The following is a 26,161-nucleotide window of genomic DNA, read 5'->3' as shown; positions in this document are numbered from 1 at the left end:
ATGTAATGCTCTCCTGAATCCAGAGGTTAGGAAGCTGATGGTCCCAGTAGGGTTAGCAGCAGTATCTGTCCCCATTGCCATAGAAAGGACTGAGGTATGTGAAGTCATGTGGAAAAAGGAAAAGAAAGTATGTAAACACATGCATAAAGACATCAGAAAAAAAGATTAAAACAGCCAGTGAAGATAACTAGGCAAAATTACATCTAGAAATTTTGTACAGAAAGCTAGAGTAGACATGTGAGTGTTTATGAATACGTGAGAACACATTAGAACATCAGCATTTGACAGTCAGCAGGTCACATTCCTACTTTCTGTACCAAGCTTCCAACCATTAGAAGAGTAGCAGTAACACTTTATGTTGGGCCAGCCACAATTTCTAGCTGATAATTATGTGAACCTAAATTATTTCCTTGAAAATATTGAGCTATTATTTGAAACAAAGCTTTGTTTTGTCACAGAAATACTCTATCAGATTACTGAGTATGTTAAGATAGAGTGTTATGTGATTATAATGTCCATATTTATACAAATTTATATAAGGGACTTCTTGGTAACATGCAACGAAAATACTCAATATTCAAATATCCAATAAAAAATATACCTACTCTAATTCCAAGGCCAGCTCTAGCAAACCTATTCCATCAGCAGGAAAGCCTTCATCAAGTCCTGCCTCTAAGAATGGCTCTTCTGGGCAAGACCAGGTGACAGCCTTCAGCTCTGGTAGCATCCCTGGAAATGCAGCCAACACAAGTATTTCTTCCTGGAATGGCAAAAAAGAGCATGGTGATTGTTCCTCTTGAAAAGCCAGGCTACCAACTGCTAGAGTTAAAAAAAAAAAAAGTTTCATCTATCTTATTATGATTTTAAGATCCCTCAAAGAACTTGAATAATAACCAAAAATCTAAACCTTTCTAGGGTTATAATTAGTCAGAGTTGTTCTCTGGGTCTCTAAGAGATACTCATTCCAGCCCATCTCCAACCTGCCTTCACTTCTGTCAAAAGCTGTGGACAACAATCATGATGTTCAGTGAAAGCCAGATCCAAAAGAGTAATACTGTATGAGTCCATTAATATAAAGTTCACAAACCAGGCAGAACCAAGCTGTAGCATTTAAGGGTGCAAGCTTAGGTGGTAAAGCTATGATGAAAACTCTGGCGGTGATTAGACTACATGTCAGGTTTATTAGTCCATTCTCATGCTGCTAATAAAGACATACTCAAGACTGAGTAATTTATATAGAAAAAGAGGTTTCACGGACTCATAGCTCCACATGGCTGGGGAGGCCTCACAATCATGGCAGAAAGTGAAGGAGGAGCAAAGGCATGTCTTACATGGCGGCAGGCAAGAGACAATGAATGCCAAGCAAAATGGGAAACCCCTTATAAAACCATGAGATCTTGTGAGAACTCACTATCATGAGAACAGTATAGGGGAAACTGACTCCATGATTCAATTATCTCCACCTGGCCCTGCCCTTGACATGTGGGGATTATTACAATATAAGGTCAGATTTGGGTGGGGACACACAGCCAAACCGTATTATTCCACCTCTGGCCCCTCCAAAATCTCATGTCCTCACATTTCAAAACCAATCGTGCCTTCCCAACAGTCCCCCAATGTCTTAACTCATTTCAACATTAACTCAAAAGTCCATAGTCCAAAGTCTCATCTGAGACAAGGCAAGTCCCATCTGCCTATGAGCCTGTAAAATCAAAAGCAAGTTAGTTACTTCCCAGATATAATGGGGGTACAGGCATTGGATAAATACACCCATTCCAAATGGGAGAAACTGGCCAAAACAAAGGGGCTACAGGCCCCATCCAAGTCCAAAATCCAGCAGGGCAGCCAAATCTTTAACTCCGTGTCTCACATCCAGGTCATGCTGATGCAAGAGGTGGGTTCCCATGGTCTTGGACAGCCCTGCCCCTGTGGCTCTGTAGCGTACAGCCTCCCTCCTGGCTGCTTTCACAGGCTGGCATTGAATGTCTGCAGCTTTTCCAAATGCATGGTACAAGCTGTCTATGGATCTATCACTGTGGGGTCTGGAAGACGGTGGCCCTCTTCTCACAGCTCTACTAGGCAGTGCCCCAGTGGGGACTCAGTGTGGGGGCTCCAACCCCACATTTCCCTTCTACGCTGCCCTAGCAGAAGTTCTCCATGAGGGCCCCACCCCTGCAGCAAACTTCTGCCTGGACGTCCAGGCATTTCCATACATCCTCTGAAATCTAGGTGGAGGATCCAAAACCTCAATTCTCGACTTCTGTGCACCCACAGGCTCAATGCCGCATGGAAGCTGCCAAGGTTTGGGGCTCGCACCCTCTGAAGTCATGGGCTGAGCTGTACATTGACCCCTTTTAGCCATGGCTAGGATGTAGGGCACCAAGTCCCAAGACTGCACAAAGCAGCAAGGCCCTAGGTCCGGCCCACAAAACCATTTTTTCTCTTAGCCCTCTGGGTCTGTGATGGGAGGGGCTGCCATAAAGACCTCTGATATGCAGAGACATTTTCCCCATTGTCTTGGCAATTAACATTTGGCTCCTCATTACTTATGCAAATTTCTGGAGCCAGCTTCAATTTCTCCTCAGAAAATTGGTTTTTCTTTTCTATTGCATCATCAAGCTGCAAATTTTCTCAACTTTTATGCCCTGCTTTTTTTTTTTTTTTTTTTTTTTGAGACAGAGTCTTGCTCTGTCACCCAGGCTGGAGTGCAGTGGCACAATCTCAGCTCACTGCAAGCTCCACCTCCTGGGTACACACCATTCTCCTGCCTCAGCCTCCTGAACAGCTGAGACTACAGGCGCGTTCCACCATGCCCAGCTAATTTTTTTTTTTTTGTATTTTTTAGTAGAGACGGGGTTTCACCGTGTTAGCCAGGATGGTCTTGATCTCCTGATCTCGTGATCCGCCCGCCTTGGCCTCCCAAAGTGCTGGGATTACAGGCATGAGCCACTGCGCCCAGCCGCTCTGTTTCCCTTTTAAACACAAATTCCAATTCCAAACCATATCTTTGTGAATACATAAAACTGAATGCTTTTAACAGCACCCAAATCACATCTTGAATGCTTTGCTGCTTAGAAATTTCTTTCACCACATACCCTAAATCATCTCTCTCAAGTTCAAAGTTCCACAGATCTCTAGGGCAGGGGCAAAATGCCATCAGTCTCTTTGCTAAAACATAGCAAGAGTCACCTTTATTCCAGTTCTCAACAAGTTCCTCATCTCCATCTGAGACAACCTCAGCCTGGACCTTATTGTCCATATCACTATCAGCATTTTGGTCAAAGGCATTCAAAGTCTCTAGGAAGTTCCAAACTTCCCCACATCTTTCTGTCTCTGAGCCCTCCAAGACTCTAGGAAGTTCCAAACTTGCCCACATTTTCCTGTCTTCTTCTGAGCCTTCCAAACTGTTCCAACCTCTGTCTGTTACCCAGTTCCAAAGTCGCTTCCACGTTTTCAGGTATCCTTATAGCAGTACCCCACTCCTGGTACTAATTTACTGTATTAGTTGATTCTTATGCTAATATACCCAAGACTAAGTAATTTATAAAGAAAAAGAGGGTTAATGGACTCACAGTTTCACATGGCTGGGGAGGCCTCACAATCATGACAGAAGGGGAAAAAGGAGCAAAGGCACATCTTATGTGGTGACAGGCAAGAGAGAATGAATGCCAAGTAAAATGGGAAACCCTTCATAAAATCATCAGATCTCATGAGAACTTACTATCATGAGAACAGTATGGGGGAAACTGCCCCCATAATTCAATTATCTCCACCTGGCTCCACCCTTGATGTGGGAATTATTACAGTTCAAGGTGAGATTTGGGTGGGGACACAGAGCCAAATCATATCATCAGGACAGCCGACGCCTTGAAGGGAAGAAAAAACAGTGTCCAAGCAGACTTAGTGCAGGCTACAGAGTGGCTGACAATGCTCTCTTCTTGACCGGGGTGGTACTTACAAGTGTTCATTTTGTGCTACTCCATCACACAGTACGTCTTCTGTACTAGTGTTATCTTTCACAGTAAAAAAGGAAAGGAAAGGAAATAGAAAACGAAAAAGGAAAGAAAGGGAATCTATGACTGTTTTGGCTATTTTTATAGATACAGATTTTTCTACATTCAAAATGTATATTTTTCTGCCAACGCATATTTTGGATCAACTTACTTTTTCCATATGATCTGTATGTAAGTCCATTAATTTTTTTCACAAAATTGAAATGTCACGTATCTATCATCTTAATATTCATGCATTTACTATAAATCAATACTGGTGGTAAGAATATAAATTAGTACAACCACTATGGAAAACAGTATAAACATTTCTCAAAAAACTAAAAATAGAAATACCTTACAACCCAGCAATTCCTCTACTGGGTATCTATCCAAAGAAAAAGAAATCAATATATCAAAGGGATACATGCACCCCCATTTTTATTGCAGGACTATCCACAATAGCAAAGATATGGAATCAAGCTATGTGCCCATCAACAGAGGAATGGATAAAAAAATGTGAACTACTATTTGGCAATAACAAAGAATGAAATCCTGTCATTTGAAGCAACATGAATGGAACCAGAAGTGATTATGTTAAGTGCAATAAGCCAGGCACAGAAAGACAAATACCTCATGTTCTCACTCATATGGGAGCTAAAAAACTTTATCTCAGGATGAGGTGGGAGAGGGAGAAAGAAGAGAGGTTGGTTAATGGGTACAAACATACAATCAGATAGAAGAAATAATTCTAATATTTGATAGCATACTAGGGTGACTATACTTAGCAACAATAATGTGTATATTTCAAAGTAACCAGAAGGCTTGAAATACCAACATATAAAAATAATAAACAGTTAAGGTGATGAATACCCTAATTACCCTGACTTGACCATCATACATTCTTTGTATGTTACACTCACATGTACCCCATAAATATGTAAATTATTATATATTAACAAAAGAGGGAAAATGGATGAATCTCTAGGATGGACATATCTGTAGCATGCCTTGATAAGAACAAGTGCTAAAGTATGTCTCACCAGACACTGAGGAAAGAATCTGGTATGCTGAAATTGCCTTAAAAATAAATACAAAGTTTTCTGTTCCTAGAAAAATACATACATTTTCAAATATATGAAGCTGGTATTCCTAACTAACCAATTAACAGTCTTTCATCCTTTTATAAGTCATCTGGGGATAAGACTATACAAATAAATAATTACCTACTATTATTCTCATAAATTAGCTTAAGCTCCTGGACTATTGGGCAAATGATTGTTTTCACAGCCCTAAATAATAAACCACTTATTATTAGACTCAAATCCATCTTACTCTGCTACTTAATTCCCTTGATGGTGAAGAGGCAAACTTGGCTTATATTTTAAAGCAAAGTCCCTCCAGTGGACACCTGTTGTTATTGTCTACCTAGGATCTTTTTTTCTCCTTTAGATCACATTGCTCCCTTCCCAACTGCCCCCACTTCTTTGGGGTAGTGTTTCCTACTCACTCAAATTACAAAATGGTGGGTGGGCTGTGCTAATCATAGTACCTCCCTTCTCTCCAAAGGTGTGGACTTGGGACCAGGCCTGGCTGATCACATACTCCACTACTCCCCTACTCACAAGGATTAGTCTAATGGGCATGTGACCCAAACCGGACTTCTCAAAGCTCCTGACTGCAACTCTTTTTATTTGAAGCTAGGGACAAGACAGGACAGGACAGGGACCAGGGGAAGGGACACAGAACCAGAAAAAGATGTATCAAGGAACTGCCATGGCAGCAAGAGGGAGAATAAGAAGAATAAAGCCAAAAATATTAAGACAGTAAAGGAAAACAAGAGGCAGAGGTAAAAAAAAAAAAAAAACAAAAACAGAGACAAGCCTGATGAGACCTGAACTGAGTTTCTGAAGTCAATAATGTATGAAGGTTTCTGTGAGCCAATAAATTCCTTTTTTTGCTTATGCTAGTTTTCTGGATGGATTTCTGTTACTTACAACCCAAAGTGCCCTAATACAGTTACCATGCTGTACTTGACGTTGAGAATTTATTGTGTTTTTAGATCTAGGTTCCTACTTAGTATTACAGAAATTTATATAAATAAATAATTCAACAAAACTCACAGGCAATAAGCATTCTCTAAGATTTCATTTGCACATGTGTGCACACATGCATGCACATGTACACATAAACACATTTACATATATAAATACACAAAGGTCATCAGACATATTTATTTATTTATTAGTGGCCTTTGTGTGTGTGCATTCTTTTTTATTTGGTTCTTTTCTCCTCCACCAGTATTAGCCTGAATACCACCCCAAATGAAATCTTAGAGAAACTTTGCATCTGTACTGAAAATTAAATTGGTCTCTAGACTTTTTTGTGCTGTTAGGTTTTGGTATTAACTGTATGCTTATGTTATAAGTGAAACAGGAGCTATTCATCTTCTGGAACAGTTTAAATACTGATAAAATTATGTGTTCTTTAAAAGTTACATAAAACTCAGCCATAATTTCATATGATTCCACTGTCATTTGCAGTAGAAGATCTTTAATCATTTTTCCATCTCTTTTAGGGTTACTGTCCTATTCAAATGTTCATTTCTTCCTCAGTTAAATTTAGACCTTTATATTTGACAAAGAAAAAATCCATTTCTTCTGGGTTTTCAAATTCATTGCTGTAGAGTTCCGCAAATTATGTTATCATCTTTGCATCACCTCTGCCCCGATTGTTTCTTTTCTCACTTATAGTCTTCTAAGTTGTTTTACTCCTTATTAATTACCTAATCGAACTATTTTACTGTGCTTTTCAAAGACCAGCTAATATATGTATTTATCCTTTCTGTTACTTTTAATTTCATTAATTTCAGCTTTTATCTTTATTATTCCCTCTAATTTATTTTTGTTTGTTATGATTTTTTTCCCAATTCATACTAAGAGTACACTTTGTCTTTATGCTTAAATACTGAAAATAGCTAAAGACTATCGTGTTTCCACTGGCTACAGCTTTCACTCTATCCCATAGCTTGTGGAATAGATTGTGTACCTTTTATTGATTTCTAGATGGCTTGTGATTTGACCTTTGATTTCTCCTTTGATATAAAGGTAATACAGGGCCAGGCATGGTGGCTCACGCCTGTAATTCCAACACTTCAGGAGGCTGAGGGTAGAGAATCACTTGAGCCTTAGGAGTTTGAGACTAGCCAGGGCAATATTAGACTCCATCTCTATTTTTTAAAAAAAAATTAATAAATTTTAAAAAGGTTATATACTTTTCTTAAATTTCTAAATAAAATTTATTTTTTATTGCCATATGTAATTTCTAATAGTAAGGGATTATGATCAGAGAACAAAATCTATAAAAAAATCTTTTCCTTTTAATTTATTATGGCGCTCTTTGTGGTCAAGTATATTTTTCTAAGTAGTCTAGAAAGAAATATTCTGTGTGGTTCTAGAATATCTATTAAACCTAACTTTTTAATTTATTCAATTTCTGAATCATCAAGGTATGTGCAAGGTTATCACAGGTCAAAACAAGTGAGAGAGGTTTATTTAAGTGTCTCACTATAACTATATTTGCATTTCTAACAGTTTTGTTTTACAGAGTTAGTGGCTATGTTAGCTTACATATACAGCTTTATTTTCTTCATAAACTTGGCCTCTTTTTGTCATTATATAATGTCTTTCCTTATCCTATTTATGCCTTTAACTTAAATATCAACCTTTATACCTTATCTAAAGCTTATATTACTTGTTCTATTGACTCCGCATTTGCCTGGGATGTATGTGCATCCTTTCAACTCCATCTTCAATTACTTTATCTCAAATGTTTCTTATAAACAGCTGCCAGAGATGTGGTACACAGCCTGTAATCCCAGCACTTTGGGAGGCCAAGATAGGTGGATCACTTGAGCCCAAGAGTTGGAGACCAGCCTAGGAAACAAGGCAAAGCTCTGTCTCTACAAAAACATACAAAAATTAGCCAGGCGTGGTGGTGCATGCCTGTGGTCCCAGCTACTCAGAAGGCTGAGATGGGAGGCTCACTTGAGTCCAGGAGGTCGAGGCTGCAGTAAGCTATGATTGCACCACTGCACTCCAGCCTGGGCAACAGAGAGAGCATGTTTGAAAACACACACACACACATGCGCACGCGCACACACACAAAACAGCATACTACTGGGTTTTACTTTTTTTGGTGGGGGGGTGGGTGGGTGGAGACAGATTCCTGATCTGTCGCCCAGGCTGGAGTGCAGTGGCATGATCTCAGCTCACTGCAACCTCCACCCCGCAGGGTCAAGCAATCTTCCCGCCTCAGCCTCCCAAGTAGCTGAGATTACAGGTGTGCGCCACCATGCTTAGCTAATTTTTGTATTTTTAGTAGAGACGGGGTTTTGCCATGTTGCCCAGGCTGGTCTCAAACTCCTGTACTCAAGCGATCCACCTACCTTGGCCTCCGAAAGTGCTGGGATTACAGGTATGAGCCACCATGCCTGACCTGGGTTTTGGTTTTTAACTCAGTCTGACAATTTTCCGATTAAAACATCTAATGAATTCTAAAAATTTGTGAATTTTCCAAGTTCATTCACCTTTAATATAAAGGCTGTTATATATTAATTCATTCTTTCCTCCTCACTTGATTTATTTGATTCAATTCCAAATATTTCCCTCCTGTCATCTTCCTGTATCTCGAGGTCTGTGTTTCTGGTTAACTTTTTGTTCAGTTACTTTTTCTTTGTATTATTGAGTATCTTTGTCAGAAAATAGGTGATGATATTTCTGAATTCTTACGTAGTAATAAATTTCCTCCTGACAGGGAAATGTATGGGATTTTCCGGCTGCTGTCTTTTTTCTCTCTGAAACCAACCCAGTAGTCCTATAGACTATTCTTTTGTATAAACATAGATTGCCCTTTCTTGTCTTAAAGCTTAAAACTTGTATTTGTTTTATCTGAGCTCCGTCCTCAGGAGAGGACTTCCAGGCCACTCAAAAAAAAGTATCAAAGAACTGAAACTCACCAGATCACCACACCAGATCCTCGAGGGGCCCCTCATTGATCATGATTGCTTCCTTGCCCCTCTCTAGTTCCTGTTTTCTTACACATTGTTACATTTCTTCCGTGCTATATAAGCCCTCGGTTTTAGTCTGTCAGAGAGATGGATTTGAGAAGGATCTCCCATCTCCTCAGCCCCAGCACCCAATTAAAGCCTTCTTCCTTGGCAATACTCATCGTCTCGTGATTGGCTTTCTGTGTGGTGAGCAAGTAGGGCCTAGACCAAACCCTTGGTATTTTGGTAACATCTCCATGGCCTGCAGAAATTACTATTTCTAGTTTTCTGTGTCACAGATGAGAAATCTGCTGCTAGTGTGATACTTCTTCATGGTAAGTAATTTGCTCTGTCTAGAAGCTTCTAAGATTTTGCCTCTTATTCTTAATATATAGTTCAAGAACTTTTCCAATAAATCCAGAGTGTCTTTTTTCATAAATTTTGACTGGAACTTAATAAGCTATTTGAATTTACAGACTCAAGTCCTGATTTTTAAGCTCAAAAAATTTGTTTCTTATATTTACTTAATTATTGCCTTTCCTCCATCTGTTCCTTTTTCTCTTTCTGGCTTTCCTCTTACTCACATGTTATATTTCCTGGATCTATTTTCTTTTGTGGTTTCCATTCCTTTATATTTTTGTTCTGTACTTTGAGATTCTTCTAGTTGACCAACTAGGCTACCAATTCAAGCCCCAAGAATGATCATTATCACCTTCAGTTCATTTACTAAAATGTTTGATGGGGAAATCATGCATTTCATCTCTAGAAAGTCTTCTTGTGCTGCATCTGCATCTCCTTATGTGCTCTTTCTATTTTTTGTCAGGTTGTCATCTGTCTCTGGCTGCCGCTCCATCACATTCAGCGTGAGTTCTGTCTGTTCTCATAGACTGCCTTCCCTTTGGCTACAGTGCCAATATTTTTCTTTGTTATATCACTGGGGTTCAGGTCTGATTGTTGAAGGACCCATGGAACTGAAGTTCTATGAGTAGCGGGAAACACAATGGTCTCTTCTCCTGTGATCTAGCAGTGTGACAGCAGGTAGGCTGCCAGGACCCTTCCAAGGCCTCCTGCTCCAAAGGACGCCCCCAACTATGGATTTTTCTCCTTGGTCTCTTGTGGAACACACACACTATGGGGTGAGGGTGAGTTTCAGTTTTCCTCCCAGGAGTCCCCACCCTCTGTAGGTCAAGTTCATCACAGTATGCAGTGCATCCTGATCTTCTGGTGGGACTCATCCAATGGATGCGAGCCCTCGGTACCAGCCAAGCCTAGGAAGGAATCCCCCATCTGCTCCCCACTCCCCACCCTCAGCTTTCACAAAGCTTGGGGTTTCACTTGCACTCAGGGGTCTGCTGGCTTCAGGAGTCGTTGGGATCAGGAAAGGCAGATAGAGTAGAATTGAGAGAGCAAGATAGCAAGCCACTTTAGCTTGCTATCTTTCAAGAATCCTTGCCAACTATAATTCCTGGAGTTTTTCCCAAATATTTACCTAGATGGAAAAATGGAAATTTGTGATAAAAGTTTAATTTGGGCAGAACATTGGCAATACTAATCATGTTCAGCGGCTATTACATAAAGATATGTACCAAACTGATACTCATCCCTAAGTTAACTGTTTTTGAAATTCACTTTTTAGAATTCTTTTTGCATATTATTATTTTTTACTTCCTCTATATCAAACTGTCTCATTCTAAGAATCCATAAACTGGACACTCAAGGGTATGAGAATCATTTTCCTTTGCCTTTGGCTATCTTTCCTAAATAATGCCTTTCAAGTTCTACCTTTTAATTCAAAGAGCTGTATTTCTATATACTAGTTAGATAATGATTCTTTTTTTTTTTACATTTTAAACACATTCGTGTTTTTCTTAACTGAGATTGTCTTGAGTCTTTGCTATTTGGATCTTGAACTGTTTTCGGGTCTTCTTCCCCACTTTTTCATGATATTACCCTTCAATTTCAAATTTTTAAATTTATTAGTAGACCATCTCCCCTAAATACTCTTTGCTCTAGCCCCTAACATGTGTGGCAATTTGTCTGCAAATATGGCTGCAATAATTCTCCACAGAGCTGTACAAACACTTTCTACAATGTGATCTTCTTTTCATCTGATCAACAAGTAGAGGAATCTGTTTTTCCCCATCCCTTAAATCTTGGCCTTGTGACTTGCTTTGACCAACATTAAGAGTGTGAAGCAAATTTCTGACCTCAGGGTGTCTTGAAGCTTCTGCTCTTGCTCTCTTAGAATTCTGAGACCACCATCAAAGAAGCCTAGGCTAGCCTCTCTGAAGATGAGAAACCACAGAGGGAAAGGCCCAGACAAAAGCCAGCACCAACTCTAGTCATGTGAGACCATTAGAGACCATCCAGCCTCAACTAACCACCAGGGACAACACCTGTTTGAATGAGTGGCACCATGAAAGAACAGCTGAAGAATGTGCCCCACTGAGCCCAGTAGAAAATGCTGAGCCACAGACTCATGAACCAATAAAATGGCTGTTGTTTCCAGCCACTAGTTTTGAGGTGCTTTTGTAACAATAGATAAGCAAAATAGCATGCTATTTCTTTCCAAATTAATCCAAAGCCAATCTCTGCCCAAAGAAATTATTTCCCTCATTTATCAATGAGTATCATGCCTACCTAGAAGACTCTTTTATGAACTTTGAAGCTGTCCAATCCATATATCTTGCAAGCTCTGTCAGTCAAAATACAGTTTCTATGTATTCTTCCATGCATAAACTTTAATAATTTGTATTATGATAACTTCTATTAATTCAAGTCTTTTTAAAAAGCTCAAAAATTTTAGAAACACTGCATAAGCTCTACTACAGTAAGGGGAAATTATAATTCCCACTTAATAGGCATATGAACATCCATTGAAGTATCTTTCCTAAGATTACATAAGAAGTCAGGACAAAAAAAGTCAAAATAAGTAGAGCTCAAAAAAACAAAACAAAAAACAGAGCTGTCACTGTGATCCTATTATCTACCCAGGGCTCTATGCTGTGTATTACTCCACCGTCCATATGAATTAATTGTATAGGTCTTAGGGTAAGTTGAGTTTCTTCAAAATATTTCATATACAGTTTCATGTAGCCTGAATCATTCTTATAGAATCCATCAACCATTTTAATGTGGCATCAACAGGAGAGATTATATTTTTCCCCTTATGAAAAGACAACTGTCAAATTTCAACTCTCATTTCCAAAATACTCCTCCCATCCTGGAAAATAAATGTTGTAAACACTGCTCTCTAGATGATGAGACAAGATATTTTAAATGGCTCTGTAACAAGAAAACTGATAGAAGTTAAGGTATTGTCATTTTCATTAACTATGGTTTCTGTTTTTAGAAATGGTGCTAAATACCTGCTTCTATGTTCAATTTATTTTGTGCAAAATGGAGAATCACTCTTCAAACACTTTCACTTCTTGATCATCAGTTTCTATGATGTCTTAAATTCTTTGACTAATAACTCTATCTTCAAAAACATATGAGAGATTCTGGCACTTGTAGCATCATTTTTCTTTGTGACTATCAAGGCAGAACACTGGTTTTTACGCTCAGCTATTTAGATAAAGTACACATGCTTGCCATCTCTCTGACACCCAATTGCTCATTCACAAAACCCGATGTTCCTAACCTCATTATTTATGGAGCTTGAGTCTCAAATTAAGCTTAAACCACACATGTGGCATCTACCTCCAAGAAAGTCCAGTTTTTCCACCTAGAGATTCAGAAGCTGGATTCTAGTTAGAGCTTAAAAGACTCTCATTACTGTTAATAATTACTAACAATAATATGTTGGTCTCAGTCCCAATTATCAGTTATCCCTTAGTGAGCATTAACAATAGTTGAACTTTGTAGAAACGATGGTCTCAGAATTAAGGGTTTTACTATGCCTTTCATTAAAAACTATCCTTCTCACTATAATAAAAGTCTCCAACTCAAAAATCCTAAAAAGAATAGGCTCAACAAATGCCAAGCACTCATTCTTGAAGGACCATCAGCTGACTCTAGAAGAATTTAACCCACAATACCCATAACCCCTAATGGTTGTTTGGCAGCATAAGGAGCAATTCCAGAAAGCCTCCCTCAACAATTAAAACTCTTACCTCCCCCCTCCTCCAAGAACAAGCAATTTAATTTGATGGAGAGTCATAATCTATTTATTAGGATACAGCCAAGTTAATAACCTAGCAATCTAAGTTATTAATTTTGGAAGAGAGGCCACTATTTTTATATATGGAGTTGTGATTTATGCTGTGCTGTTTGCCAGCAGTTTTAAACCAATAAATGTTCAGGAATAAGAGAGAAAAAAAACCAGGTACTCCGCACCCTATATTTAGGTATCCACATCTGCTTTCTTCTTCAAGACTCTGGAAGTGCAGCCAGGAGTATGACCATCCCTTGCAGGCAGTCTACAATGGAAGCACATAGCATCTAGAGTCAGGAGACCAAGATTTGGGACCTGGCTCTGACACTGTGATCTTGGACTAAAAGATAACACCTGCCTCACAAAGTGGTTGTGAGGATTCAATGGAATCATTTAGGTGTAAATACTTTACATACATAAGCATATATGGATGCGACTAGAAATTTAGAAATAATGGATCCATTGATATGGTACTTCAGCATTCTAAATTGGTAGTAGACAGAATATGCATTGAACACAGTATCAGAAGGTATACAGGTTTTCTGTCTATAGATAGAGCAGACAGTAAGTACAGCAAGTAAAGCACAATTTACCAATGTTGTAATAACTTCTGCTACCTGATGAGCTGAGAGGGAAATGTCATTATTTCTCTTTTGTTTATATTATCTATATGGAACACCAACAAATAATATATAAAGCTCATAAGTCTAGATTTTTGCTTAGTACCTTACTCTTTATTTGGAAGATGCAAACAAAGACATAATTTAAGATCATGATTAATAAGAATATGGCCTGAAAATTACATTATTAAGAATGACTGAATCTTCTTCCATTAGACTAATTTCTTTCCTATTAATTTCTTCCTTCATAATTTCCCTTGGCCAAAGTTTAATAAAACTCTCTAACCTTATCAAGAAAAACTAAAATGTCTAAAGAAATTAGCATAGGTTATATGTACCATTTCTACAATTTCAAACTTAAGTAGATTATTTTGATGCCTATTTCACTAAATGTAACTAATACTGTACATCACATGCATGTGCACGTGCGCGCGCACACACACACACACACACTCTCTCTCTCTCCATCAAAAAAGTACATATTACTCCCAAAGCCATGGCTGAAAATCACCAACTGTCCTTCATCAATACATTTGTGATTGACAGAAAAGTCGTCTTCAACTGCTATAGAATTCACTTAAAAGAGTAACAGTTGGGTTTGGTTTTTCGTTTGTGTTTGTTTGTTTGTTTGTTTTTTGTAAAGACGGGGTCTTGGTATATTGCCCAGACTGGTTTCAAATTCCTGGCCTCAAGTGATCCTCCTGCCTTGGCCTCCCAACGTGCTGGGATTACAGATATAAGCCACTGCACCTGGCCAAGTTAGGTTTTAATTCTTGATGGACTCATGATGTAGCCCTCTTTTGATATATTATCACTTTCATTTAATAATTCAGCAAGCATTTACTTAATATCTATTAAGTGTCGTACCATGTGCAAGATGCTGGGGATGCAAAGACAATCAAGACAAGGTTCCTGAAAGCAGAGGCTGATTGTAAAGGCAAATGGATCCTTTTCTGTCTTCACCTTGTCTCACCTGTCCTTCACCTTCTTCCCAATGACTATACCCTTACTCTTGAAACTATCTATTCTCACAGGTTCCATGACATCACAGTCTTCCAGTTTTCTTCCTAGTTCACTGATCACTATTCTCAATCTTTTCTGCAAGCTCCTCTTCTATCAAATCTCTAGATGTTAGAACTCCCTAGCCCTTGCTTGCACTCTTTCCCTTGGATTGTTCCATCTCCTCCAGTAGCTTTGAATACCATGACATGATGACTGCCCCCCAATTTGTGTCTGCAGCCTGTCCCTTCCCTCTGAGTTCCAGAGGGCTTACAGTACCTCCATTTGTATTAACACAAACATTTCAAATTTAACAGGTCTAAGACAAATTTCAACCCTCACCTCTCACTACCACCAAATTGTTTCCTGCAGTTTTCCCCATTTTAATAAATGGCACCACCATTCTCTCAGTTTTTCAAAAACTAGGAGTCACCTTTGATTCTACATTATACCTCACTCCTCATGTCCAATCCATTGGCAAGTCAGTCAATTCAACCAAAGTATGTTTCCAATCTTCCAATTTCATTCCATCTTCATCATCAACATCCTAATCCAGGTTTTGACCTTGTTCATTGCAGAACCTTCTAATTTATCTTCATGCTTCTAATCTTGCCCCACTATAAATTATTTTCATTGCAATAACCAAAGTAAGCTTCTAAAAATGTAAATGGGATTATAGCTACCATCTGTTTATTACACTTAAATCATTTTTCATTACATAGAGATTAAAATCCAAACTCTACACAGCAAGGTACCGTATAATCTGGCCTCTGCCTTCCCTCCAACGCTGCCTTGAACATATTGTTTTCCTGCCACCCTGGCCTTTGTTAAGTTCCATGAACAGTACAAAGTCTTTCATGTTTTAGGCTGTTTGCTCAATGTGAAATGTCATACTAATCTCATTCCTTCTTAGAGATCTTGCCTTAGTCTGTTTTGTGTTGCTATAAAGGAATACCTTGACGCTGGGTAAATTATAAAGAAAAGAGGTTTATTTGATTCAGAATTCTGGCTGGCTGGCAAGTTCAGGACTGGACATCTGCATCTGATGAGGATCTCAGGCTGCTTCTATCCATGGGAAGAAATGAAAGGGAGCCGATATCTGCAGAGATCACATGGCAAGATAGGAAGCAAGAGACAGGGGAGGTGCCAGGCTCTTTTTAACAATGAGCTCTCAAGGGAACTAACAAGAGTAAGAATTCATTCACCCCCAAAGAAGAGCATTAATCTATTCATGAGAGATCTAGTCAAATTTCAACATGAGGTCTAGAAGTAACAAATATCCAAAACCACAGCAGATCTCAATATGAAGTCCTCAAGGAGGTCCTCTCCAATTACTCGTTTTCAAAATCCCTTACCCCTTATTTTCTATTATGGCACTCTGTTTACTTCCTTCAACAAACTTCAAGAAGCCCAATTTAACTTATTTGTTTGTTCTAAATTTCTACTACTAAAATGTAAATTATAAGAATATAAGAACCACTAATATGTTGCTTACCATTCTAGCACAAGCACCTATCATAAGCTAGCACAGAGTAGATACTCAATAAATACCTGCCATATAAATATATTGAAATGTCTCCAAGACTCCTCCCACCTCTTCCTATCCATGAATGGTATACCACACCCTTCTGAGTGTGGTGAAGTCAGCACTTTGTCTTGATAAATATTCTTGAATGCTACACATTTTATAATGTAGATTTTCAGATTATAGATTTTATTATTATTATTATTATTATTATTATTTTGAGATGGAGTCTTGCTCTGTTGCCAGGCTGGAGTGCAGTGGTGCAATCTCGGCTCACTGCAACCTCCGTCTCCTGGGTTCAGGTGATTCTCCTGCCTCAGCCTCCCAAGTAGCTAGGACTACAGGCGCACACCACCACACCCAGCTAACTTTTGTATTTTTAATAGAGACGGGGTTTCACAATGTTGGACAGGATGGTCTCTATCTCTTGACCTCGTGATCTGCCTGCCTCGGCCTCCCAACAGATTATAAATTTAACACTCTAAAATGTCCATAAAAATATCAAATCAGATGAACTTCCCAAGAAATCTATAAACATTAAAAAATACATAAAAGACTTATAAGGCATAGCATCTAGGAAGCTCTCAATACATGTTGAAAAAATAAAAGAATTCCATTCTTTGTCTTCATCATTTAAAATCTCCAATTGATAAATATTTGTCCACAATCAGCTTCAGGTTTAGGCTCACCAAAAGTATCTATTAATACAATTCAGAGAATAAAATTCTCATAGGATTGTTTCTCTGTAAATGTCCAGATATCAACCTGAAGAAGTATACTTTGTCCTTAAGGCTTTTAAATTTTCCACAAATGTTTCTTTACATACTAAGCAAAATAGTTATCACTACAATATCTCAGTATTCACAATGTTCTAAAAATTATAAATACAGTTAAAGCTACAAAGGTATTATTTTTATAATATTATCCTAAAATAAAAACAAAGTCACAAACCAAAACGTTTTGCTCACTTTCCATAATTCTAAAGAATACACCATCTCTTCTCCAGCATTAACAAAAATGGCTACAACATCTCATGAGATGAAGCAGATTTCATCAAGGTCCGTTTTCACCAAGGTCCAACCGTACTCGGACTCAGCAAAAATGTCACCAATCCAATTAATGAAATGCCTCAATTAATAATGGGCAAAAAGGTTTTAAAAGGAAATTAAAAAACTTTCTATATTCTACCACATTTAATATATGCCTTAATCCAAGCTTGACAAGAAGAAAAAGAACTATAGATTAAATTTTATTGAATTTATTTGCCCTCAGTGGCTTTTCTCAATAGGCCTTTTAGAATCAATCTTAATGAATGTGTCACTTTGCAACACAGCCACATAATGTGGCATTATTGATTGACATATATTCAACTGTGAAGATTAGGATAAAGTAAAAGCCTGCAGTGTTTTTTAAATGAGACAAAATGATACTTACATGAAAAGAAGATTGCTAGGAAAGATAGTTTTATATTTATTGTATATTAAGTAGTTTTGTCGTGTGACAGACATTCTAAATACTCTATCCCAAAAGGCACCTATGCAAGATGGAGTCACTCCAGTTTGAACACCTCTGACAGATTCCTTGGTGTGGAAACTGTGTGGCATTTCGTTCCATTCGGTCACACAGTGGACAGGTGAGTTACTAGTGAAGATGTAGAACAAAGGGATTAGTACTGCCCTGGGTGTGTGTGTATGGTGGGGGGCGGGGGGTGGTGCTTGTTACTGACTATAGAGCAGGAAGAAAGTAGAGCATGGCTTCCTTTCATATCAGCCCAGGAAGTGATGAATTTGGGGAAGCTTTTAAATTATAAATAAATTCTTCCTATATTTGTGGTTGAGAGAAAAAGAGCTCAGCCGTTGGTATCCTTGAAGATGGTCATAATTAGTCTGGAAAACCTCCATGGAAAGAAGTGAAACTTAGGACACTTTTGTAGTGAGCCAAGATACATTAAGCAGAGAAAGAACATTATAGAGTAGTCTAACGCAAAGGACATGCTGGGAGCATTGGCTCACGCAGGTAATCCCAGCACTCTGGGAGGCCAAGACGGGTGGATCACCTGAGGTCAGGAGTTTGAGACCAACCTGGCCAACATGGTGAAACCCCATCTCTGCTGAAAATACAAAAATTAGCTGGGTGTGGTGGCATGCATCTGTAATCCCAGCTACTAGGGAGGCTGAGGCAGGAGAATCAATTGAATCTGGGAGGTGGAGGTTGCAGTGAGCGGAGATCACACCATTGCACTCCAGCCTGGATGATGGGAGCAAGACCCCATCTCAAAAAAACAAAAAAGGAAAAAAAAAAAAAAAGCAAAGAACAGTCAGGATATATTAGGCCAAAGCAGAGACAGTGTGCAGCAGAAGCTAAAAACAGACAGCTGGTCACAATTACAATAGCCAATAGCCAAGATTTGGAATCAAGTGGCCATCAACAGATGAATGGATATAAAAATGTGGTAGGTATACACAATGAAATACTATTCAGCCCTAAGCAAGAATGAAATCTTGTCATCTGCAGCAATATGAATAAGTCTGAAGGACATTACGTGAAGTGAAATAAGCCAGGCACAGAAAGAGAAGTACTGAACGTTCTCACTCACATGTGGGAGCTAATAAAAAGTTTTAGCCCATGGAAATGTTAAATATTATGTAAAACTGTTGGAAAGAATCAAATTTCCGAATTTGAAAACCATATATTTTCATACCTAATAAAGGTATGAAAATGGGGAGGGCATAGAGATAGGGTCTTGCTATGTTGTCCAGGCTGGTCTTGAACTCCTGGCCTCAAGCAATCCTCCCACCTCAACCTCCCAAAGTGCTGTGATTACAGGTGTGAGCCACACTGTACCTGGCCTAATAAAACTTTTAAAAAATGGTACCATGGTGGATCATAAAGCTGCAGACAGAGACCACTCATACAATTTACAATAACAGTAAAACTGAGACATGGAAACATTCTGCCATGGAGCACATAATGCATCAAGGGCGCTGTGGTTGCTGTGCAACTGTTAACCAACACCAGCCATGGGGCTCCTCCTGTGTACCCACAGGGCCTAAGTCCAGAAAGACTGAAACACCAAGTATGTTAAAAAGCCATTATTTCATGGTGATACTTAAAAAACAAAATGAACTCCTTTGGAAGATGTGAGGAACATAACCCACTCTGAAACCAAATAACCAAGGGAGAGACACAAGAATTTATTCTGCCTTTTCTTTATATGCAGCTTCCTTTCTGTTATGCCTTTAAAGTAACCAAATAATTGATGACGTAAAATTCTTTTTATAGAAGCATTTCAACCAATAATGATGGAATTGCATTACTGTGTAATCCTTAGTACAATAATCAATCTAGATCAAGAGTTGGCAGATAACTCCCAGTAGGTCCAAATCTAATCTGGTAAATGAAGTTTTATGGGCACATAGTTGTACCCATTCATGCACATCCCGTCCAATGCTGCATTCCTACTACAATGACAGAGACCATATTGGCCCTCAAAGCCAAAACTATTTACTATCTGGCTCTTTACATAAAAAGTTTACTGACCCCTAACCTACACAATAATTACCAATGGCTGCCAAAATCACAAAGCAAAAAACAGATAAGGAGGCGGATGACACACGGGTCAGGCTTACAACACCTGTGCTCACTGATGGGGCTTCACACAACAAAGGGAGGGACAAGGCAGCAGTTGCCTCCTGATGCCATGGAGCAGGAAGCGTAGAGCCCCTCCACCTTCACAGGCCTTCTTGCCAAAAATCTGAAAATATGATCAAACCTCAGGTTCTCATTACCTGTTCACAGGAAATACAGGGGACAGAAAAATGAATTAAAGTACATGGGGATGTAGTTACTTAAAATTCTGACTGTGAGAAATTCTACAGGACAAAGGATCCAGTTTCTTCAATAAATAAATTGCAAGGAAAAAAAGAAGGGTGAACCCACAGACCAAGGATGCCCAATCTTTCAGTTTCCTGTGCCACACTGTAAGGGAGAATTGTCTTGAGCAACACATAAAATACACTAATACTAATGATACCCAAAGAGCTAAAAAAAAATTTTAATTTAATTTAAATTTAAATTTAAAACTCTCATAATGTTCTCAGAAAGTTTATGAATTTTTGTTGAACCACATTCAAAGCTGTCCTGGCAGCAAGTGGCCCGCAGGCCACAGGTTAGAAAAGCTTGCTATAGACTAAAAGAAGCCTAAGAGATTCATTAGCTAAATACATGAGTAGTCCTTGTTTGGATTCTAATTCTAACCAACCAATAGGGAAGGGGAGAATTTACAAGACAATAAGGGAAATTTCAATACCAATATTTCATGACAGTAAGGAATTACTCTGCAATTGTTTTCTGGTGTGATAATGACATTGCAGTTATATTACTTAAAGGCAAGTCTCTTCAATGTTTCGAATATACATACTGAGGCTTCACAGATGAAATAATATGACATCTGGGCTTTGTTTCAAAATAATCCAGTGGGGAGGGGGGCAGATAAATGAAGCAAGATTGGCCATATGTTGATCACTGTTGAGGCTGAGTGATAAGTAAAAAGGGATTCATTATACCATTTTCTCTACTTTTGAATATGTTTAAACTTTTTCCATAATAAAAAGATAAAAATAAAATCATTAGCAAAGCTTTCTCTCTACTTTCCAACATCTGTGCTCATGGATGCTTTGTTTCTCCCCCTGCCCATCCACCACGTATATTCATTCATTAACCAAATGCCTACTGAATGTTTAGTACAGCATAAGCCCTGGGCTAGGTGCTAGCGAGGGCCTCACCTTCAGGAAATATACAGTCTAGAGGGGGAGCCCATAAGGAACTCAGCCATTACCACACTTCATGGTCAATGTCGCATGAGCAGGATCCACAGAGTGCTAAGGAATGCAGAGAAGGGGTATCTATGCCTCCCCATGTTCCTCATTCCCACTCCTTAATATTCTTTAACAGTATGGCTAATCTCTCCTGATTGTCTACTTTGCTCTTCTAAGGAGAAATTTCCTTTCTCTAAGTGGCCCTGACTTACGCCACTTTATAAGCCAGAGGCTTCACACTGCCTATTCCATGACTCATGATTATAAAACACTGGACTCTTCCTCCACTCTGTTCCCTGCATGCCTTTGACTTCTGTGATAACTACCCTGACAGCCCCAAAATCCCATCCTCACCCAGTGCTCTCCTACTTACCTCCTGCTCTATAGCCAGTAACAAGTGCCACCACCCCTCTGCCCCCCGCCATACACACACACCCAGGGCAGTACTAATCCCTTTGTTCTACATCTTCACTAGTAACTCACCTGTCCACTGTGTCACTGAATGGAATGAAATGCCACACAGTTTCCACACCAAGGAATCTGTCAGAGGTGTTCAAACTAGAGTGACTCCTTCTTGCCTAGGGGCTGGGTAAAATGAGGCTGAGACCTACTGGCTGCATTCCTAGGAGGCTAGGCATTCTTAGTCACAGAATATTTACAGTTAAGGGAAGAAGTTAATAATGTTTATTGAACAGACCCAGGACTTAACAAACCCAGGAAATAACAGACCCAGGAAATGTCCTGATGTCCTGTCTTATGAACAAAAGCACTCTTAGTTTAAGTTTTGCAGTGACACACCGTCTCAAAAGGAAAAAAGAATAAGTTTTGCTTTAAAAATAATACTCTTGTGAAAGTAGTTACACAAAGATTAACAATCCTTTGTCACAAGCCATTGCAGTAGAGCACATCTCCCCATGACTTTTTGCTTTGTTATCTTATATATAAACAAGCATCGTATCTAACTAAGACAGATGGGTTCCTCCTCTCGCTTTTGGGAATGCCCTGGTCTCTCTGTGAAGTAGTCACCTTTTTATTCCCTTACTTTCTTAATGAACTTGCTTTCACTTTATTCTGTGGACTTGCCTCAAATTGTTTCCTGTGCAATATCTGATAACCCTCTCTTGGGGTCTGGACTGGGACCCCTTTCCAGTAACATATTCTGTGATGAGCCATGAAGGGATGATACTGGAGAGACCCCCACTTAACCAAAGGAAAATCGTCTGCACAGCACCAATTGGCCGACTTTGGATAAATCGTAGGATACATTTCATCCCAGGTAAAGGACAAAGTTGGGTTAAAGACCCAACTCAGAAGGGTTAGCATCCCTCCCGAAACATAAGGGGTTAGAGGGTCCTCTCAGCAAGGCCTCTTTTGGTCAAAAATGGATTTGACACTATGGGATGTTGACCGCTTTTCTCTTTGGATTAATCTGCCTTGAACTCTATGCTGACAGCTGTGGGTGACAGGATTAGGCATGTACAGGATAGTGGGACAATGAGGAGCTTTCTCTCCCGCAAAGGGGGAAATGTGAGAGCTGACGGCCTGCTGGAGAAGATCTCTTCACAACTGACAAGCAGCTGCCTAGACTTTTGATTCAGTGTTGCTGCACTGGGTGGGTCTTTCCCTGGTCTCCCTGAGCTCCTCGCCTCCCAGCCCCACAACAGACAATGCTTTTCGCCCTTCCCTTTCCTCTCTCTCTCTCCTGTCTCTTTACTATCTTTTCTGTCTTGCAGGGCAACTGTCTGCTTTTCCGTCTTGCCCAGAGACCACATGTTGAAACTCCTGGTTAGAGGTCATCCCACCCCACTTTAAGTGGATCAAAGATGACAGGCAGGGGCCAAAAGGGGAAAGTTTGAGCCTTGCCAGGTTGATGCTGGGTGATGAGTGGGGTGACTAGTATCTAAGTTTGTCATGTGTAGTTTGCTCTGGACAAAATGGAAAATGTTCCTTTGTTTCCCCCACATAGCCTGTTGGGTGGCATCTTGCAAAACTGAGAGGTTTTGCCTATGGGTCCACAAAATGGAAAAAGATGATTTTCTTTTATAATGTGGCTTGGACCCCACAGCTATGGAGCAACAAGCAATACTATCAAAGCCACTCAGAGAAAGGTAACCCAGAAACCTGGCATGCTGGCAAAAAGGTAGGAATTTCCTACCATTTAGGCTTCTGGTCTCTCTGTCTGTGAAAACTGGCTAAATGAATGGTCAAAATCACTTGCATTATGAGAGCTTTTAGCCTTGGTATGTAATAACTAGGTAGGACATATACTTTTAGGGATAGCTAATGGCAGCTATGAGGGAGGAATACTCTGCTCTTGGCACACTGGGATCAGAGAAGCATGTTCTTGACCACCTGGAAGGTATGGAAATGTCCCCACCCCAACTGAGAGATAAGACTCCCATAGGGGATGGGCTAATTCTCTCTTTTTGGGGATCAAGGATCCAGTATAAAAATGGGACTCTTAATTTTGGAGGATCTGTTTTGCCTTCCAACCATGCCTGCTTATTAGGCCCTAGAAACTGCATGCTTTCCTGACCCTGTTCCTTGAAGGGCTTCTGCCTGAAGCCAGTAATCCAATTAAGAAACTTAAAACTGGCAAATAAAAAATATTATAACTATTAGATCTTCTTCCATCTCTCCGTGTATTTATATGTGTTGTGTGTGTGATGTTTACATATGAAAGAGCTCTGGTTAACTGACTTAAAGAAAAATAAGTGGCTGGGTACAATGGCTCACACCTGTAATCTCAGCACTTTGGAAGGTGGGCAGATCACCTGAGGCCAGGTGTTCAAGACCAGCCTGGCCAACATGGTGACACCCCGTCTCTACTAAATATACAAAAGTTAGCCAGGTGTGGTGGCACACGACTGTAGTCCCAGCTACTCAGGAGGCTGAGGCAGGAGAATCACTTGAACCCAAGAGCCAGAGATTGCAGTGAGCTGAGATTGCAACACTGCACTCCAGCCTAGGTGACAGAACAAGACTCTATCTCAAAAAAAATAAAGGGGGACTGCAGGTGTGGTGGCTCATGCCTGTAATCTCAGCACTTTGGGAAGCCAAGGCAGGCAGATTACCTGAGGTCAGGAGTTCAAGACCAGCCTGGCCAACATGGTGAAGCCCCATCTCTACTAAAAATACAAAAATTAGCCATGTGTGGTGGTGTATGCCTGTAATCCCAGGTACTCGGGAGGTTGAGGCACGAGAATTGTTGAACCCGGGAGGTGGAGGTTGCAGTGAGCCAAGATTGTGTTATCACACTCCAACCTGGGAGACAGAGCAGGACTCTGTCAAAAAAAAAAAAAAAAGTACCTGTTTTGTCAGAAAAATAAAAACTTTAATGTCATTTAGTTCACATGACTTTTAGACATTTAGTCTAAATTAGGCAAGCTGAATATTGTCCTTGGTAAATGTGTTAAGGTCATAAACTGCTTCTATGACATTTTTTATAATTATTTGACTTGTCTGCTTTACAGCGAATTCCAGGTAAGGCCTTGAGATGTATGGAATTAGCCTGGTCCCCTGACTAGGCTGGGAAGAGTCAGACTTTACAGCTCTGTCCTTGTCTTGGGCTCTACAATCTGATACAAGGTTAAAATCGCTTACTCACCAGGTTTTTCACCAAAAATAAAAGTTGCTACGAGTTAACATTGTAACATATGTAATTGAGACTACTGGAGCAAGGTATGTAAGAAAAGTAGAATGTATTTTTTGTAACAAAAGCTTATAAAAAGACATGGGAATGTGAGGAGTTTCTTGCCTAGTTCAGAGGGCTGAATAATTATTTTAAGTTAGATAGAATAAAGCTAAAAATTTGAGCAAATGGTGGAAAGTTTGTGAAAAATTAATCTTGTAAAAGAAATTCTGTGTGTGAACAAATTGACTAAAATTAAGAGGGTATTGTTTAGTTTTTCCATAAATTGAATACTGGAAAAATGCACAACAGGGTTTTCTTAGAGCACTGATCTACTCTTCAGCAAAATTTTTTTTAAGTTTTAAAACTTTTATAAGTTTAACGTTGCCACTGTATGTTTACCTAGTCGTTGGTACAATTTACATCAAGTTTTATACTCACCCATTTTTGTGAAGATATCGTACACAAAGATACATATTCAATAACTGAGAAACAAGTAAAACTTCTGATCTATACTTTCAGGTTTGTTCGATCATGATAACTTCTGATAAGAATCATCATCATATCAGTTTTTCGCCTCTTCCAGAAGGACATCATCATTTTATCTAAGAGTTCACTCTGGGTTTTACTGCAGAACACAGATTCCCTCAATTGCTTTTTTCTTGCAAGTGTCTTTTTCCGTAATTTTTTCTTATAACCAGCCTTTCTCTTCAACCAAAGGCCAGAATGAAGTCGAAGAAACCTATAGATGACAGCTTTCACAGTCTTTCTCTTGCCTTTTTGTGTACAAATGAATGTTAGAGATCTGACTGGCAGCTTCAGGACACTTGGAAGCAAGGGGGCCACTCTATTAAAGATTACTGCAGGATGCCCACATGTCAGGTTTCCGACAGATGTGGTAAGTCTGGGAGCAGAGGAAACAACTGGTGTCTGAATATGACTAAAACGTCCAGTGGACAATGCAGAAATAAGAGAGGCATTCTTGACACAGTTTTGGTAGGCTGAAGATGCCAAAATATTCAGGGGCTATAAGATTCCTGAAGCTGCTCTCACTGCACTGGCAAAGGCAGAGGCAGCCATCTTGCCATCAACAAAAAATTTAAAGGGTTATAAAACGTTGATGAGAATCTTACTTTACGGTCAAACTGATTAGGAGTGAGTAGATTTTGTCCATATGATTTTATTAAAAATTGGATTTGACATTAATAGTACATTAATGCAAAAATGAAATTTGGCTTTCTCTTTTGAACAAGATTTTCATGTAATATTAAAAGATAAAAGATTTTTGTTTGTCTTTTGAATAAACTAAAGAAAAAAAGAGAAAGGAGAGAAAAGAGACATTATTCGGAAAGCTAACTCTTCCCTCTATCAATGGGT

The 26,161-nt window shown here is 39.3% G+C and overlaps 1 protein-coding gene and 1 pseudogene across 3 annotated transcripts in view; both read right to left on the bottom strand.

The window, feature by feature from the left end:
- The window catches only part of RNF182 (ring finger protein 182), a 55,632-nt gene that overhangs the window by 5,062 nt on the left and 24,409 nt on the right, over window positions 1-26,161 (bottom strand). The window contains exons 1-2 of one of the 3 annotated variants that reach the window (XM_055390663.2): window positions 13,375-13,457; window positions 606-760 (exon numbers count right to left, since the gene is read on the bottom strand). The exons of 1 other annotated variant lie outside the window; for it this stretch is intronic. The gene's annotated coding sequence lies outside the window, so the exon portion shown is untranslated. Of the gene's footprint in view, window positions 1-605; window positions 761-13,374; window positions 13,458-26,161 lie in introns of those variants that run through there. One more of the 3 variants, XM_019028669.4, reaches the window with a different exon arrangement.
- Window positions 25,295-25,864, bottom strand: LOC101149741 (large ribosomal subunit protein bL35m-like; annotated as a pseudogene).

Source organism: Gorilla gorilla, chromosome 5 (genome assembly GCF_029281585.2).
Source record: "Gorilla gorilla gorilla isolate KB3781 chromosome 5, NHGRI_mGorGor1-v2.1_pri, whole genome shotgun sequence".
NCBI lineage: Eukaryota > Metazoa > Chordata > Mammalia > Primates > Hominidae > Gorilla > Gorilla gorilla.
The sequence above is the reverse complement of the archived record's forward strand: the minus strand, read 5'-3'. Positions and strand labels throughout refer to the sequence as shown.